At 49.4% G+C, this 19,620-nt stretch overlaps 1 long non-coding RNA gene across 1 annotated transcript; it reads right to left on the reverse strand.

Moving 5' to 3' along the window:
* Nucleotides 1-775: 775 nt before the first annotated feature.
* Nucleotides 776-18,745, reverse strand: LOC143809517 (uncharacterized). Its single transcript, XR_013222311.1, has 3 exons — nucleotides 18,606-18,745; nucleotides 18,446-18,507; nucleotides 776-927 (listed from the first exon to the last, which is right to left on the reverse strand). It is a non-coding gene; the product is annotated as an uncharacterized LOC143809517 (long non-coding RNA).
* Nucleotides 18,746-19,620: the final 875 nt, after the last annotated feature.

Consider the following 19,620-nt stretch of genomic DNA (forward strand, 5'->3'; position numbering starts at 1 on the left):
GCTGTGCACCCCCCATCCTTTCACGAATACTGTAGTACTGCTCAATTGGTAAGTTCACCTGTTCTGCAAGTATTAATGGATTTAGTAACCGCATTAGACAAAGCTCCTGTCCTGATGATATGCAGTGATGGCCGCATCGAGAACGAGGCCATTCACATTCACAAAGACCCATTGTCTCCGACACGTCCTCTTTATAAATGGCTGCATTTTAGAATCTGAAGGCTTCGCGCTAAATGGAGGCTACAGGGCAACACGAGCTCGGCTCTTCTCAGGATGTTGACAAACTGATGTGATCTGTTTGGAATTCGTCAACTATGAATTATTATTATAAGATGGAAAAAGTGTGTAATGCGCCGTCCGGACAGGAAAAGACAGAATGAGAAGGCGCTTTTCTTCTATTACTGTTATTGTGAATTCCTCCTGGCAGACACGGCTCTTTTGTAGGCATTAGTACCCCACAGGAAGCTAAAGGCAGTCATTGTCGTGGTGTGATGTGCACCCCCTATTGTGCCGAATGTTCCTCTCTTGATGAAAATGCAGAAGATTACAAAGAAAAGCCGGGTGTGCGTTCTACTTGTCCATCTTTCCTACAAAGCATTTTCTCTCATCTGAATCTGGAATATGTCTCCTCTAAAAGCAATTTCAGAGAACTGTCCTGTTTGTCAAATTATACAGAGTTTACACTTGGCCATTTTCTAAAGTAGTGCAAACAAAAGTTTATTGAAACTGATACAAATTCACGATGAAAAGTTCTTATTTCATCCTTATACTTGAATGTTTTGATTTTTTGTTCTGCGATTCTCAGCCCTGGACCCTCGACAGTTTCCAAGACTTGTAGTCTTCCTTCTAAATGCTGATGTGTCCTTACAGCGAAACTGTAAGGGAAAACTCATCTTCTGGTTCGGTGCAAGTTCCAGTGATTGGCCTCTAAATCACAATTTGAAACAGTTTCTGCCATTGTAACAATCTTTGCACAAATTAATAGAACTATGTAATTATGTAACATATTATCAGATAAATATGAGCCACTTTTGTCTCCTGAATGTGTTATTCCTTACTAGTGTTGAGCGATACTTTCCGATATCGGAAAGTATCGGTATCGGAAAGTATCGGCCGATACCGTCAAAATATCGGATCTAATCCGATACCGATACCCGATCCCAATGCAAGTCAATGGGACGAAAATATCGGAATTAAAATAAACCCTTTATAAACTTGTAGGTTCATTCTACATGAAGGAAAACAACTAAGAATAATGTAGGATGTATTGGGGGACGTGGCGGAGACATTAAAGGCACATAGGTTTAGCCCAATGTAATAGAATAGCAGGATTTTGTTTTGTTTTTTATGATGTTCGGCGTTAGAAAGATTTTGACTATGTTAATTTTTTTTTTATTTTGTCAGATATTGATGTTTCACTACTTCCACGCCCTTCACCTTCTTTTTTACTTCTCCCACACTTTCTTCTTCATTATCCTCATCATCAGCTTCTTTGACATCAACTTCTTCACCTTATTCATCTTCTTCTTCATCTTCTACCTATTATTTTTTTGGTTACATTGTTCATATTCTTTTTATTTTACTATTATCTTCATCATATTCTACTTCTTCATCATATTCTTATTTGTGACAGGCATTCCCGTAGTTGTTATCTATAAAAGTTTGAAGATTACACCTTCCGTTCTGCCTGTCACAAAACAGTTACATTTGTCCGCGTTCAGTTTGGCCTGCAGCATCAGGCTTTATCCAGGGGCACCACGAGGAGGAACGGACTCACCCCCATACACTGCTTAGTCTTCTTCTGCTTATAATTTAGATAATATTTTTTGCTCTGATATTTAGTGTTATGCTTAATGTTCTTCTGCTCTTTGTTCTGCAGCCTCTTGTTCTTCTGCTTCTCGGTCTTCCAGGTCGTCGTCGTCTCCAGGGTCGTCGTCTCCGGGGTCGTCGTCATCGGGGTGGTCTTCAGGGTCGTCGTCTCCGGGGTCGTCGTCATCGGGGTGGTCTTCAGGGTCATCGTCTCCAGGGTCGTCGTCATCACGGTGGTTGTCGTCTCTGGTGTCGTCGTCATCTTAGGGGTGGTCTTCCGGGTCATCGTGTTTAGTCTCTTGAACTTGGAAATGTAGCAGAAGGTACAAGAAGGCTGAGAAAATGCCGAGAACCAGCTGATGGAACTGGAACTCGGATGGCTACCCGAAGGTCCAAGAGCCAATGGAACTACCGAGGACCAGCTGACGTTACTGGAACCCGGTTACTAAGCAGGAGGTACCTGTGCTTGAAAGCACTACCAAGGACCACCTGACGTTGGTGGAACTCGGATACCCAGAGGGAGGCACCTAAGCCAAAGGCTCTGCCCGGAACCAGCTGACGGTACTGGAACCAGGATGGGGAGCAGAAGGTACAAGAGCAAGTGTCTGCGTGGCTTTTGCAGGACACGATGCCGGCTGCACAGCAGGGGAACAGCTGGCGGTGCTGAACCCCACTGACACATTGGCTGGTGTTTTTCTCTGTGCAGCTAGCAGTACCGGGCCCCAACTGGCGGTGTTAGAGCCCGGGGTCAGCAGGAGGAGGAGATGGAGCAGAGTGTAGGCCGAAGCCTGCACTGGCGGCAGCTTTGGGTCTGTTGTGCCTGCGTGGCAGTTGCAGGACACGTTGCCGGCTGCACAGCAGGGGAACAGCTGGCGGTGCTGAACCCCACTGACACATTGGCTGGTGTTTTTCTCTGTGCAGCTAGCAGTACCGGGCCCCAACTGGCGGTGTTGGAGCCCGGGCTCTGCAGGGGGAGCAGAGTGTAGGCCGAAGCCTAATTGAACCAATTTCAAAGGTAACCTTTAACCCCCCCTCAGGGGTTACAAAGTAGAAGAGCCACAGCTTATGCAGCAGTAGTGCTGCACAAGTCAAAGGTTGCTCTTTTAATGTTTCTCCTTGCACACGCTGAATGAAACACGTATAACATTTAGCCCTTTATACAGTCAAACTGTGTTGGAGGCGCGAGTTCCCTTTGTAATGAGACGCAGCACAGATGTCAAGAATTCCAACCTTGGTGCTGGGTGCAGCCTCCTGAGCGTTGTTATTTGCTGTACAGGAGTCTGCGCTGTCGTGTTATCCCCTGGCCTAGCGCTGTTAGCGCTGCCCATCTTCTGACATCATTTAATGTCGGCCGGTGCGGTTCGCGATGACCATGAATCCCAGCCCCGCAGTGTCTTAACATTGTTAAAACACTGCGGGGCTGGGATTCCTGGCCTGGCGCAGCACATATGTTCGCCTCTCACACTCGGGTCCTTACACCCGCTTCAGACTGTGCGGCGTCAGCTGATCCCTTATCGCATGCCACGGCCATGAAGCCCCACAGTCTGAAGAAGGCGGAAGGAGATGAGGGACAGGCGAACTGATGCACTGATCATGCCTGTCATGATTTCCATGGCTAGAGAACATAGCATAAGCCTATATAGGAACAAGCTCTTGGAAGATGGGAACTGTACTGACCATGAACTAAACCTACCGCACAACTAGAAGTAGCCAGGTAGCATGTCCTACTTTTTATCCCTATATGCCCAGCGCCGGCCGGAGAACTAAATAATGCTAGCAGAGGGAAATATAAGACCTGGCTCACCTCTAGAGAAATGCCCAAAAAGGAGACAGAGGCCCCCCACATATATTGGCGGTGATTTTAGATGAAATAACAAACACAGCAGGAAAATAGTTTTAGCAAATTTGAGGTCCGCTTTCTAGATAGCAGAAGACAGAAAGAACACTTTCATGGTCAGCAGAAAACCCTAACAAAACACCATCCAGAAATTACTTTAGGACTCTGGCATTAACTCATAATACCAGAGTGGCAATTCCTGATCAACAAGAGCTTTCCAGACACAGTAACGAAACTTCAGCTGTGGACTGGAACCAAAAAGCAAAAACAAACATGGACGAAAGTCCAACTTATCTAGTAGATGTCTGGGAGCAGGAACAAGCACAGAGAGGCTTCTGATAACATTGTTGACCGGCAAGCAACTAACAGAGAAGCCAGGTTATATAGCGACACCCAGATCTGATGAGAACAGGTGAACAGGAAAGATGATGACACAAGTTCAATTCCACCAGTGGCCACCGGGGGAGCCCAAAATCCAAATTACAACAGTACCCCCCCCTCAAGGAGGGGGCACCGAACCCTCACCAGAACCACCAGGGCGATCAGGATGGGCCCTATGAAAGGCACGAACCAGATCGGAGGCATGAACATCAGATGCAGTGACCCAAGAATTATCCTCCTGGCCGTATCCCTTCCACTTGACCAGATACTGGAGTCTCCGTCTGGAAACACGGGAGTCTAGGATTTTCTCCACAACGTACTCCAACTCACCCTCAACCAACACCGGAGCAGGAGGCTCAACGGAAGGCACAACAGGTACCTCATACCTGCGCAATAACGACCGATGAAAAACGTTATGAATGGAAAAGGATGCAGGGAGGTCTAAACGGAAGGAAACAGGGTTAAGAATCTCCAATATTTTATACGGACCGATGAACCGAGGCTTAAACTTAGGAGAAGAGACCCTCATAGGGACAAAACGAGAAGACAACCACACCAAATCTCCAACACAAAGCCGAGGACCAACACGACGGTAACGGTTGGCAAAAAGCTGAGTCTTCTCCTGGGACAACTTCAAATTGTCCATCACCTGCCCCCAAATATGATGCAATCTCTCCACCACCGCATCCACTCCAGGACAATCCGAGGACTCCACCTGACCGGAGGAAAATCGAGGATGGAACCCCGAATTACAGAAAAACGGGGACACCAAGGTGGCAGAGCTGGCCCGATTATTGAGGGCGAACTCCGCCAATGGCAAAAAAGCAACCCAATCATCCTGGTCAGCAGACACAAAACACCTCAGATATGTCTCCAGGGTCTGATTAGTCCGCTCGGTCTGGCCATTAGTCTGAGGGTGAAAAGCAGACGAAAAAGACAAATCTATGCCCATCCTAGCACAGAATGCCCGCCAAAATCTAGACACAAATTGGGTTCCTCTGTCAGAAACGATATTCTCAGGAATACCATGCAAACGAACAACATTTTGAAAAAACAGGGGAACCAACTCGGAAGAAGAAGGCAATTTGGGCAGGGGAACCAAATGGACCATCTTAGAAAAACGGTCACACACCACCCAGATGACAGACATTTTCTGGGAAACAGGCAGATCTGAAATAAAATCCATCGAGATGTGCGTCCAAGGCCTCTTAGGAATAGGCAAGGGCAACAATAATCCACTAGCCCGAGAACAACAAGGCTTGGCCCGAGCACAAACGTCACAAGACTGCACAAAGCCTCGCACATCTCGTGACAGGGAAGGCCACCAGAAGGATCTTGCCACCAAATCCCTGGTACCGAAAATTCCAGGATGCCCTGCCAATGCAGAAGAATGCACCTCAGAGATGACTCTACTGGTCCAATCATCAGGAACAAACAGCCTATCAGGCGGACAACGATCCGGTCTATCCGCCTGAAACTCCTGCAAGGCCCGCCGCAGGTCTGGAGAAACGGCTGACAAAATAACTCCATCCTTAAGGATACCTGTGGGCTCAGAGTTGCCGGGTGAATCAGGCTCAAAACTCCTAGAAAGGGCATCCGCCTTAACATTCTTAGAACCCGGTAGGAATGACACCACAAAATTAAACCGAGAAAAAAATAATGACCAGCGCGCCTGTCTAGGATTCAGGCGCCTGGCGGTCTCAAGATAAATCAAATTTTTGTGGTCAGTCAATACCACCACCTGATGTCTGGACCCCTCAAGCCAATGGCGCCACTCCTCAAACGCCCACTTCATGGCCAAAAGCTCCCGATTCCCAACATCATAATTCCGCTCAGCGGGCGAAAATTTACGGGAAAAGAAGGCACAAGGCCTCATCACGGAGCAGTCAGAACTTTTCTGCGACAACACTGCCCCAGCTCCGATCTCAGAAGCGTCGACCTCAACCTGAAAAGGAAGAGCCACATCAGGCTGACGCAACACAGGGGCAGAAGAAAAACGGCGCTTAAGCTCCTGAAAAGCCTCCACAGCATCAGGGGACCAATTAGCAACATCAGCACCCTGTCTAGTCAAATCGGTCAATGGCTTAACGACATCCGAAAAACCAGCAATAAATCGACGATAAAAGTTGGCAAAGCCCAAAAATTTCTGAAGACTTTTAAGAGAAGAGGGCTGCGTCCAATCACAAATAGCTTGAACCTTGACAGGATCCATCTCAATGGAAGAGGGAGAAAAAATATATCCCAAAAAGGAAATTCTCTGAACCCCAAAAACGCACTTAGAACCCTTGACACACAGAGAATTAGACCGCAAAACCTGAAAAACCCTCTTGACTTGCTGGACATGAGAGTCCCAGTCATCCGAAAAAATCAGAATATCATCCAGATACACTATCATAAATTTATCCAAAAAATCGCGGAAAATATCATGCATAAAGGACTGGAAGACTGAAGGGGCATTAGAAAGACCAAAAGGCATCACCAAATACTCAAAGTGGCCCTCGGGCGTATTAAATGCGGTTTTCCACTCATCCCCCTGCCTGATCCGCACCAAATTATACGCCCCACGGAGATCAATCTTAGAGAACCACTTGGCCCCCTTTATGCGAGCAAACAAATCAGTCAGCAACGGCAATGGGTATTGATATTTAACCGTGATTTTATTCAAAAGCCGAAAATCAATACATGGTCTCAAAGAGCCGTCTTTCTTTGACACAAAGAAAAAGCCGGCTCCTAAGGGAGATGACGATGGACGAATATGTCCCTTTTCCAAGGACTCCTTTATATATTCTCGCATAGCAGCATGTTCAGGCACAGACAGATTAAATAAACGACCCTTTGGGTATTTACTACCCGGAATTAAATCTATAGCACAATCGCACTCACGGTGCGGAGGTAGTGAACCCAGCTTGGGTTCTTCAAAGACGTCACGATAATCAGACAGGAACTCAGGGATTTCAGAGGGAATAGATGATGAAATGGAAACCAAAGGTACGTCCCCATGAGTCCCCTTACATCCCCAGCTCAACACAGACATAGCTCTCCAGTCAAGGACTGGGTTGTGAGACTGCAGCCATGGCAATCCTAGCACCAAATCATCATGTAGATTATACAGCACCAGAAAACGAATAATCTCCTGGTGATCCGGATTAATACGCATAGTTACTTGTGTCCAGTATTGTGGTTTATTATTAGCCAATGGGGTGGAGTCAATCCCCTTCAGAGGAATAAGAGTCTCCAAAGGCTCTAAATCATACCCACAACGATTGGCAAAGGACCAATCCATAAGACTCAAAGCGGCGCCAGAGTCGATATAGGCGTCCGTGGTAATAGATGACAAAGAGCAAATCAGGGTCACAGACAAAATAAACTTAGACTGTAAAGTGCCAATGGAAACAGACTTATCAAGCTTTTTAGTACGCTTAGAGCATGCTGATATAACATGAGTAGAATCCCCACAATAGAAACACAACCCATTTTTCCGTCTAAAATTCTGCCGCTCGCTTCTGGACAGAATTCTATCACACTGCATACTTTCTGGCGTCTTCTCAGTGGACACCGCCAGATGGTGCACTGGTTTGCGCTCCCGCAGACGCCTATCGATCTGAATAGCCATTGTCATGGACTCATTCAGACCCGCAGGCACAGGGAACCCCACCATAACATCCTTAATGGCATCAGAGAGACCCTCTCTGAAAGTAGCCGCCAAGGCACACTCATTCCACTGAGTAAGCACAGACCATTTACGGAATCTCTGGCAGTAAATTTCAGCTTCATCTTGCCCCTGAGATAGGGACATCAAAGTTTTTTCTGCCTGAAGTTCCAAATGAGGTTCGTCATAAAGCAACCCCAAGGCCAGAAAAAACGCATCTACATTGCGCAACGCAGGATCCCCTGGTGCCAATGAAAAAGCCCAGTCTTGAGGGTCGCCACGGAGCAGAGAAATCACAATCCGAACCTGCTGTGCAGGGTCCCCGGCAGAACGAGATTTCAGGGACAAAAATAACTTGCAATTATTTCTAAAATTCTGAAAACCAGATCTATTCCCCGAGAAAAATTCCGGCAGAGGAATTCTCGGTTCAGATACCGGAGCATGAACAACAAAATCTTGCAAATTTTGTACTTTCGTGGTGAGATTATTCAAACCTGCAGTTACACTCTGAAGATCCATAATAAACAGGTGAACACAGAGCCATTCAAAGATTAGAAGGAGAGAGAAAAAAAAGAAAGACTGCAGCATAGACAGACTAGCAAATGATCCAATTAAGAGCACAAAAAAAAAAAAAAAAAAAAAACTCTCAGCAGACTTCTTATTTCACTCCTTTCTCAGCCAAGGAATTAACCCTTTAGTAGGCCGGTCAAACTGTCATGATTTCCATGGCTAGAGAACATAGCATAAGCCTATATAGGAACAAGCTCTTGGAAGATGGGAACTGTACTGACCATGAACTAAACCTACCGCACAACTAGAAGTAGCCAGGTAGCATGTCCTACTTTTTATCCCTATATGCCCAGCGCCGGCCGGAGAACTAAATAATGCTAGCAGAGGGAAATATAAGACCTGGCTCACCTCTAGAGAAATGCCCAAAAAGGAGACAGAGGCCCCCCACATATATTGGCGGTGATTTTAGATGAAATAACAAACACAGCAGGAAAATAGTTTTAGCAAATTTGAGGTCCGCTTTCTAGATAGCAGAAGACAGAAAGAACACTTTCATGGTCAGCAGAAAACCCTAACAAAACACCATCCAGAAATTACTTTAGGACTCTGGCATTAACTCATAATACCAGAGTGGCAATTCCTGATCAACAAGAGCTTTCCAGACACAGTAACGAAACTTCAGCTGTGGACTGGAACCAAAAAGCAAAAACAAACATGGACGAAAGTCCAACTTATCTAGTAGATGTCTGGGAGCAGGAACAAGCACAGAGAGGCTTCTGATAACATTGTTGACCGGCAAGCAACTAACAGAGAAGCCAGGTTATATAGCGACACCCAGATCTGATGAGAACAGGTGAACAGGAAAGATGATGACACAAGTTCAATTCCACCAGTGGCCACCGGGGGAGCCCAAAATCCAAATTACAACACATGCCCATCAATCACACCCTCGCAGTCCCAATAAATAAGACACCGAGGGGCGTTGTGTGGGTCAGGGCGGCCGCAGAGGCACAGGCAGCCAAACAATGATGCCAGAAGACGGGCAGCGCTACCAAGGGGGTTGCAGCGTGTCATTACAAAGGAAAGTCACACCACCGGGACGGTTAAATGGTCACACAGAGGACACATTTTAGACGTGTTTTCAGTTCCACATGTGCGAGGAGAATACGTTTATGAGCCACCTTGCACACATGCAGCATTACCGCTGTACAAGGTGGCTGTAAAACGTACAAACGCCTGGGGGAGGGGGGACAGGTTCCCTTCAATTTCAGTTCTGGTGTCTGCGTGGCTTTTGCAGGACACGATGCCGGCTGCACAGCAGGGGAACAGCTGGCGGTGCTGAACCCCACTGACACATTGGCTGGTGTTTTTCTCTGTGCAGCTAGCAGTACCGGGCCCCAACTGGCGGTGTTAGAGCCCGGGGTCAGCAGGAGGAGGAGATGGAGCAGAGTGTAGGCCGAAGCCGGCACTGGCGGCAGCTTTGGGTCTGTTGTGCCTGCGTGGCAGTTGCAGGACACGTTGCCGGCTGCACAGCAGGGGAACAGCTGGCGGTGCTGAACCCCACTGACACATTGGCTGGTGTTTTTCTCTGTGCAGCTAGCAGTACCGGGCCCCAACTGGCGGTGTTAGAGCCCGGGGTCAGCAGGAGGAGGAGATGGAGCAGAGTGTAGGCCGAAGCCTGCACTGGCGGCAGCTTTGGGTCTGTTGTGTCTGCGTGGCAGTTGCAGGACACGTTGCCGGCTACACAGCAGGGGAACAGCTGGCGGTGCTGAACCCCACTGACACATTGGCGAGGTGTTTGGCTCTGTGCAGCCAGCACTTCCGGACAGCAACTGGCGGTGTTGGAGCCCGGGCTCTGCAGGCGGAGCAGAGTGTAGGCTGAAGCCTAATTGAACCGATTTTAAAAGTAACCTTTAACCCCCCCTCAGGGGTGAAAAACTACAAGAGCCACAGCTTGGGCAGCAGTAATGCTGCACAAGTGAAAGGTTGCTCTTTTAATTTTGCTCCTTGCACACGCTGAAAGGAACACGTACAACATTTAGGCCCTTACACAGTCAAACTGTTTTGGAGGCGTGAGTTCCCCTCGTAAGGAGACGCAGCACAGCTTGCAAAAATGCCACCTTGGTGCTTTGCGCGGCCTCCTGAGCATCGTTATTTGTTGCACAGGAGTCTGCGCTGTCGTGTTATCCCTTGGCCTTGCGCTGTTAGTGCTGCCCGTCCTCTGACATCATTTGATGTCGGCCGGTGCGGTTCGCGATGCCCATGAATCCCAGCCCCGCAGTGTCTTGACATAGTTAAAACACTGCGGGGCTGGGATTCCTGGCCTGGCGCAGCACATATGTTCGCCTCTCACACTCGGGTCCTTACACCCGCTTCAGACTGTGCGGCGTCAGCTGATCCCTTATCGCATGCCACGGCCATGAAGCCGCACAGTCTGAAGAAGGCGGAAGGAGATGAGGGACAGACGAAGAAATGCACCGTTCATGCCCGTCAATCACACCCTCGCAGTCAAAATAAATAAGACACCGAGGGGCGTTGTGTGGGGCAAGGCGGCCGCAGAGGCGCACCCAGCCAAACAATGATGCCAGAAGACGGGCAGCGTTACCAAGGAGCTTGTTGCGTGTCAATACAAAGGAAAATCACACATGAGGGACGTTTTAATGGTCACAGAGGACACATTTTAGACGTGTTCAGTTCCACGAGTGCAAGGAGAATAAGTTTCTGAGCCACCTTGCACACATGCAGCATTACTGCTGTACAAGGTGGCTGTAAAACATAGAAACACCTGGGGGAGGGGGGACAGGTTCCCTTCAATTTCAGTTCTTGTGTCTGCGTGGCGGTCGCAGGACACGTTGCCGGCTACACAGCAGGGGAACAGCTGGCGGTGCTGAACCCCACTGACACATTAGCTGGTGTTTTTCTCTGTGCAGCTAGCACATCTGGGCCAAAACTGGCGGTGTTAGAGCCCAGGGTCAGCAGGAGGAGCAGGGGGAGCGGAGTGTAGGCCGAAGCCTGCACTGGAGCAAGTTGAAAGGAAACCTTTAACCCCCCCCCCAGGCGTTTGTAGCTGAAAGAGCCATTGTGTACAGCACTAATGCTGGAAAAGGTAAACTTAGCTCTTTTAATTATGGTCCTTGCACATGCTGAACCTAACACTTATGAAATGTGTCCCCTCACAGCGATAAACCGTTTTGCAGGTGGAACTTTCCTTTGTCGTGTGACGCAGCACAGCCATCATTTTTACCCCCTTGGCGCCGTGCGCCGCCTCCTCAGCGTTGTTTGAATCTGTCCCGGAGCCTTGGCTGTTAGGTTAGCCCTTGGCCATGCACACATGTTGCGCTGCCCGTCTTCTGACATCATTTGGTGTCAGGCTGGCTGCGCCTGTGCGGGTGCGCTGGCCGAGATCCCGCCTCGCAGTGTCGTCTAATGTAATCCCACCGCGGGCCTGGGATCCGTGGCCATGCGCAGTGCATATCCTCGCCTCTCACTCCCCTCCCTACGGCTTCTTAAGACTGTGCGGTGTCAGCTGATCCCTAATAGCATGCCACGGCACCAAATGATGTCAGAAGACGGGCAGCGCAACATGTGTGCATGGCCAAGGGCTAACCTAACAGCCAAGGCTCCGGGACAGATTCAAACAACGCTGAGGAGGCGGCGCACGGCGCCAAGGGGGTAAAAATTATGGCTGTGCTGCGTCACACGACAAAGGAAAGTTCCACCTACCGGACGGTTTAACGGTATGTGGGGACACATTTCATAAGTGTTAGGTTCAGCATGTGCAAGGAGCACAACGAAAAGAGGCACTTTTTCCCTTTGCATCATTACTGCTGCACAAGGTGGCTCCTTCAGTAACAAACGCCTGGGGGGGGGGGGACAGGTTCCCTTAAATTTAACTTGTTGTGCCTGCGTGGCGGTCGCAGTACACGTTGCCGTATACACAGCAGGGGAACAGCTGGCGGTGCTGAACCCCACTAACACATTGGCGAGGTGTTTGGCTCTGTGCGTACAGCACTTCTGGACGGCAACTAGCGTTGTTGGAGCCCAGGGACAGGTGGAGGAGGAGGAGGTGGAGGAGGTAGGAGGGATTGCCACACACACAGCTGGGGAACAGCTGACGTTTCTGATTCCCAATAACAGAGGAGGGACTGTTGGGACTGTGCGGACAGCACTTCTGGACGGCAACTAGCGTTGTTGGAGCCCAGGGACAGGTGGAGGAGGAGGAGGTAGGAGGAGGTAGGAGGAATTGCCACACACACAGCAGGGGAACAGCTGACGTTACTGAACCCCAATAACAGAGGAGGTACTGTTGACTGTGTGTACAGCACTACTGGACGGCAACTAGCGGTGTTGGAGCCCAGGGACAGGTGGAGGAGGAGGAGGTGGAGGAGGTAGGAGGGATTGCCACACACACAGCTGGGGAACAGCTGACGTTACTGAACCCCAATAACAGAGGAGCGACTGTTGGGACTGTGCGGACAGCACTTCTGGACGGCAACTAGCGGTGTTGGAGCCCAGGGACAGGTGGAAAAGCAGAGGAACACAATGTAGGCCGAAGCCTGAGAAAGTCGAAAGGGAACCTTTAACCCCCCCCCCAAGGCGTTTGTAGCTGAAAGAGCCAGCTTGTGCAGCACAAAAGATGCAAAAGGAAAAGGTGGCTCTTTTCATCATGCTCCTTGCAAACACAGAACTAAACACTTATGAAATGTGTCCCCTGAAACCATGAAACCGTCCCGGAGGTGGGACTTTCCTTCGTAATATGACGCAGCACAGCCTGGCTCCTCAGCGTTGTTTGATTCCGTCCCGGAGCCTGCGCTGTTATGTTATCCCGTGGCCAGGCACACTTAGCCCTGCCCATCTTCTGACATCATTTGGTGTCAGGCTGGCTGCGCCTGTGCGGCCGCGCTGGCCGAGAGCCCGCCTCGCAGTGTCTTCTGATTTAATCCCACTGGGGGCCTGGGATCCATGGCCATGCGCAGTGCAAATCCTCGCCTCTCACTCCCCTCCCTACGGCTTCTTAAGACTGTGCGGTGTCACGGCCGTGGCATGCTATTAGGGACCAGCTGACACCGAACAGTCTGAAGAAGCCATAGGGAGATGAGTGAGAGGTGGAGGTTCAGATATGCACTGCGCATGTCCATGGATCCCAGGACCCCAGTGGGATTAAATCAGAAGACACTGCGAGGCGGGCTCTCGGCCAGCGCGGCCGCACAGGCGCAGCCAGCCTGACACCAAATGATGCCAGAAGATGGGCAGCGCTAAGTGTGCCTGGCCACGGAATAACATAACAGCGCAGGCTCCGGGACGGAATCAAACAACGCTGAGGAGCCGGGGCACGGCGCCGGGGGGGTAGGAATGACGGCTGTGCTGCGTCATATTACGAAGGAAAGTCCCACCTCCGGGACGGTTTTACGGTATCAGTGGACACATTTTATAAGTGTTAAGTTCTGCGTGCGCAAGGAGCTAAACAAAAATAGCTACCTTTTCCTTGTGCAGCATTACTGCTGCACAAGGTGGCTCTTTCAGTAACAAACGCCTTGGGGGGGGGGGACAGATTCCCTTACATTTCAGTTGTTGTGTCAGCGTGGCGGTCGCAGGACACATTGCCGGCTACACAGCTGGGGATCAGTTGACGTTACTGAAACCCAATAACACTGGGTCGTATGTTTTGACTGTGCAGACGGCACTTCTGAGCCTCAACTGGCGGTGTTGGAGCCCAGGAATTTAAGTTCAGGTGGTAGAAAGATGAACACAACAGGAGACCTGGATAACGTATACAGTGACCTAATTATTTAATCAGGAAGAGGAGTGGCAAATTCCTGCGAGATCCAGGCCTTGTTCATTTTCAGGAAAGTAAGCCGGTCAACGTTATCGGAGGATAGTCGCATGCGACGGTCAGTTAGTACACCACCTGCAGCACTAAAGACACGTTCCGATAATACACTGGCCGCAGGGCAAGACAGCACCTCCAATGCATACTGGCTTAGCTCTGGCCATGTATCCAGCTTTGAGACCCAAAACTTGAAAGGGGAAGAGCCGTCTGGGAGTACAGCAAGAGGGCAAGACATGTAGTCTGTCACCATCTGACGGAACCGTTGCCTCCTGCTGACTGGAGCCGTCTGTGATGGTGTAGACTTTTGTGGGGGGCACAGAAAACTGTGCCACAGTTGGGCCATACTGGTCTTGCCTTGGGCAGAGGCACTGCTTCTGCTCCCTCTTTGTGCAGAGCCTCCACCACTGCCTGGACGCACTGAGCTGCTTTGGAATGCACTAGCAGCACTTCTCTCAGTTGGAATGGAGAAGATGATGGAATTGACCAGTGTGTCTTGGTACTCCCGCATTTTTCGCTCCCGGTTCAACGGTGTGATGAGGCTTTCTACGTTGTCCTGGTAGCGAGGATCGAGGAGGGTGAACACCCAATAATCAGACATGTTGAGAATGTGGGCGATGCGGCGGTCGTTTCTCAGGCACTGCAGCATGTAATCCACCATGTGCTGCAGACTGCCAACTGCCCAAGAAACGCTGTCCCCTGCTGAAGGCATGATCTCTGCCCGCTCGTCATCACCCCACCCTCGCTGTACACACTGAGTACTGGACAATTGTGTAACTCCCTCCTCTGGACGGATGGCTTCCTCCTCCATTGACTCCTCCTCATCCTCCTCACAAACTGTCCCCTGCCTACGCGTTTGTGAGGAACCACGTGGCGCTGACTGTCCAGAAGATGATGGAAATGGTGAATCCTCATCCTCCACCTCTTCCACAACATCATCCCTTAGCGCTTGCAGTGATTTTTCAAGCAGGCAGATAAGGGGGACAGTCATGCTGACTAGTGCATCATCTGCACTCGCCATCCGCGTGGAATAATCAAAGGGACGCAAAACCTGGCAGACGTCATTCATAGTGGCCCACTCTGTGGTTGTGAAGTCTGTATGGCGCTGAGTGCGACTTCTTTGCGCCTGAAGCAGCTGGTACTCCATTACAGCTTGCTGCTGCTCACACAACCGCTCCAACATATGTAACGTGGAATTCCACCTGGTAGGTAGGTCACATATGATGCGATGTTCCGGCAGGCGGTGTCGGCGCTGCAGAGCCGCAATGCGCGCTTTTGCCGTGCTGGAACGCCGCAAGTGAGCACACTCTAGGCGGACCTTGTGCAGCAGTGCATCAAGATCCGGATAGTCCCTCAAAAAGCTCTGCACGACCAAATTGAGCACATGTGCCAGACATGGGATGTGAGTGAGGTTGCCGAGGCCCAGAGCTGCCACCAGATTTCGGCCATTATCACACACTACCATGCCTGGCTGGAGATTCGCTGGCACAAACCACACATCGCTCTCCTGCTTGATGGCATTCCAGAGCTCCTGCGCTGTGTGGCTACGATTCCCCAAAAAAATTAATTTCAACACGGCCTGTTGACGTTTGGCCACGGCTGTGCTCATGTCGGTCATAACAGGTACACGTTCATCACGGGTCCATGTGGAGGTGGACTGTGACGGCTCCTGCAGCGATGATTCTGAGGAACTGCTGTAAGAGGAGGAGTCAATGCGTACAGAATGGATTCCTGCAATCCTTGGAGTGGGCAGGACACGTCCTGCGCCACTCGCACGGTCTGTACCCGGCTCAACGACATTAACCCAATGGGCAGTGAGGGAAAGGTATCGCCCCTGTCCATGTTGACTGGTCCACGCATCGGTGGTGAGGTGGACCTTGCTACTGACGGCGTTCAGTAGCGCGTGTTTTATGTGTCCCTCCACATGCTTGTGCAGGGCAGGGATGACTTGCCTGCTGAAGTAAAAGCGGCTGGGCACATTGTACTGTGGGACTGCCAATGACATCAAGTCACGGAAGCTGTCAGTCTCCACCAGCCTGAATGACAGCATTTCCAGTGACAGAAGTTTGGCAATGCCTGCAGTCAGAGCCTGTGCTCGTGGGTGGTTTGACGAGAAAGGCCGCCTTTTCTCCCATGCCTGTACTACCGATGGCTGTAGACTGGGCTGGGAGTGTGTGGATGACTGGGAAAGTGGTGCTGCGGGTGGAATTACAGCGGGTCTCTGGACAACAGGGCCAGAGGTTCTTCCACGGCGATCCTGGGAGGAAGCCGAACCAGCTGCGTATGAGCTGGAGGAAGAGGCAACACGAGCTGAAGAAGTGGTAGCTGCCGCTGTTGGTTGGCCTAGCTCTTCAGTGTGTTTTTCTAACTCCGCCGGGTGCCTGGTGCGCACATGTTTCCACATGTTGGAGGTATTGAGGTTGCTGACATTTTTCCCTCTTTTGACTTTTTGATGACACACCTTGCATCTGACATAGCAAATGTCATCTGCAACTGTGTCAAAAAAGGACCAGGCACTGCAAGTCTTGGGAGCGCCCTTTTTGGCTTTTGGAAGAGACATGCTCCTAACGGGTGCCAAAGCGGAGGCTGCAGGATCCGCAGTCTTCCCCCTCCCTCTCCCTCTTTGGGCCGTACGGGGAATCTCTTCCTCAGAGCTGCTCCCACCACCTTCCTGTCCCTCACGCCAAGATGGGTCAAGGACCTCATCATCTACACTACCCTCTGCCCCCAACTGCTCCTCCTGGGTAGTCTCAGCAGCAGAGCACGCACCAGTAAGTGGCACCTGAGTGTCATCATCAGCTGATGCGGCCTGCGATGTGGTGACCGGAGCCACTGGCCCACTCGCCTCTTCAGAGGAAGAGAGAAAAAGCTGTTGGGCATCACTGCACCCTGCCTCTTCTTCCATTTCTCCAATGCTGCTTGGCTGGCCCCCTGTTTCCAAGCCAAGAGATTCAGAGAACAGAAGTAGAGACGGCTCCTGTCCTGGGCTCTCTGTCTGCCTGGGCAATTTGGCAGGTGGTGAAGAGACAGATGGCTGCTCTCCAGTGCTCTGTGTCTGAGAGGATGTGGCACTAATTGAAGTTGATGCATTAGCTGCCATCCATCCGACAACAGCTTCAATTTGTTCTTCACGCAGCAGCGGTGTACGGCGCTCTGACACAAAGCTGCGCATGAATGACTGTTGCCTGGTGAAAGTGGGTGCTGATGAGTCACCGGTGCCCGCAGCAGGCACAGAATCCCCACGTCCCCTCCCTGCTCCGCGCCCACGCCCACGCCCACGTGCCTTACTCACTGCCTTCTTCATCTTGGTTGACTGATAAAGATAAGCAGAAAAGTACTAACGGCTTTGTGTGCTTATTCCTGAACAACTCCTCCTAACAGGTATAAGAAACACTAATTTTCTAAAGTGTGGACTAGACTTTAATATGAGCTAATGTGGCCTACACAAATGTAAAGTGGTGTAACTGGTGTGTTTGGTGAACTTTATTATTTATTTATTTTTTGGGGGCTGAACTGACAACAGATAGAGCTGCAGTCACACAGAGACCGTGCAGACAGCCGTAAACGGCGCTGCAAGGCCCAAAAACCCTCCTCTACGTTATCCTATGTAGTGTTTTTCCACAAATTAGCTGGAGACGGGTGGAAAGACACTAATAGGAATTTTTTGAAAAAATGTGCAGCAGCCTGCACTACTTAAAACAAAATGAAAATTGATTTGGCGGTATGACGCAGTGAAGAACCCTGAGCTGGAGACAACCAGGCTATGGCTGCTCACAGACTACAGGGCGAGCTGCAGCTAATAGGATTTTTTTGAATAAATTAGCAGCAGACTACACTACTTGGAAAAAAAAAAAAAAAAGAACAGTATGAGGCAATGAACCACCCTCCCTGAACTGAATACAACCAGCTATGGATGGCCTATGTGGCTGCACTCAGACTAGAGAGTGGGCTGCACTCACACACACACACACACAGACCTTGCAGATCGCTGTGAAAACAGCGCTACAAGGCAAAAGCAAGGTGAATAGTAGGTGAACACAGCGGTTGCTAAATTAGCCTTTGGAAAGCACAAAGAAGCAAATCGCTATCTCTAAACTGGCCCTCAGTCAGCGAACAGCGTCCTGTCACTAACTGAATTCACAGCAGAGTGATCGCAAAATGGCGCCAGCGACTTTTAAACTGCATCATGACATCATTTCAGCAGCCAATCACAGCCTTGCCAGTAGTTTCATGCCCTCCATGCTAAACAGGATGTGCCCACACTTGGAATCATTCTCATTGGCTGAATTTGTGCATTTTGAATCTGGGAACTTCCGATTCCGGTATCCGATACGCGGCAAGTATCGGAATACCGGTATCGGAATTCCGATACCGCAAGTATCGGCCGATACCCGATACTTGCGGTATCGGAATGCTCAACACTATTCCTTACTGAAAACTGTAATCAGTCATGTCAGCTCACTGAGGGATCACATTACAGCGACCTATTGAAGTCTGTGAAGAAAAGAGGGGAGAAGAAATGATGAGGAGCAGAGTGAAATAAAGCTTGATGAAGAGCATGATGGATCCCCGCAGGCAAAGCTTCTACTTACGAAGTGTGTGAGCCTTGGATCTATGGCGTAGAAAACTTCAAAGATAGCAGGTTACTGATAGAACCAATAGGTTCATCAGCCCGACATTGGAGTCTCTTTAACCCCTTCGCCCCGAAGCCTGTTTTCAACTTCCTGATCGGGCCTTTTTTTCAATTTTGACCACTGTCCCTTTATGAGGTCATAACTCTGAAACGCTTCAACGGATCCCGGTGATTCTAATTCTTTTCTCATGATATATTGTACTTTATGATAGTGTTAAAATTTATTTGATATGAATTGCGTTTATTTGTGAAAAAAAAATGGAAATTTGGTGAAAATTTTGAAAATTTTGCAATTTTCAAACTTTTAGCTTTTATGCTTTTAAATCAGAGAGTCATATCACACAAAATAGTTAATAAACAGCATTACCCCCATGTCTGCTTTACATGAGCACAATTTTGGAAACATTTTTTTTGTCAGGAAGTTATTAGGGTTAATAGTTGACCAGCGATTTCTCATTTTTGCAACGAAATTTGCAAAAGCATTTTTTTTTAGGGACCACCTCACACTTGAAGTGACTTTGAGGGGCCTTTATGACAGAAAATGCCCAAAAGTGACCCCATTTTAAAAACTGCACCCCTCAAGATATTCAAAACAACAGTCAAGAAGTTTATTAACCCTTCAGATGCTTCACAGGAATTTTGGAAATGCTTAAAAAAATGAACATTTAACTTTTTTTCACAAAAAATTTACTAAGATCCAATTTGCATTATTTTACTAAAGGTAACAGGAGAAATTGGACCCCAAACGTTGCTGTGCAATTTATCCTGAGTACGCTGATACCCCATATGTGGGGATAAACCACTGTTTGGGCGCATGGCAGAGCTCGGAAGGGAAGGAGCGCCGTTTGACTTTTCAATTCAAAATTGTCTGGAATTGAGATCTGACGCCATGTTGTGTTTGGAGAGCTCCTGATGTGCCTAAACAGTGGAAACCCCCCACAAGTGACACCACTTTGGAAAGTAGACCCCCTAAG

This window comes from Ranitomeya variabilis, chromosome 2 (assembly GCF_051348905.1).
Source record: "Ranitomeya variabilis isolate aRanVar5 chromosome 2, aRanVar5.hap1, whole genome shotgun sequence".
NCBI lineage: Eukaryota > Metazoa > Chordata > Amphibia > Anura > Dendrobatidae > Ranitomeya > Ranitomeya variabilis.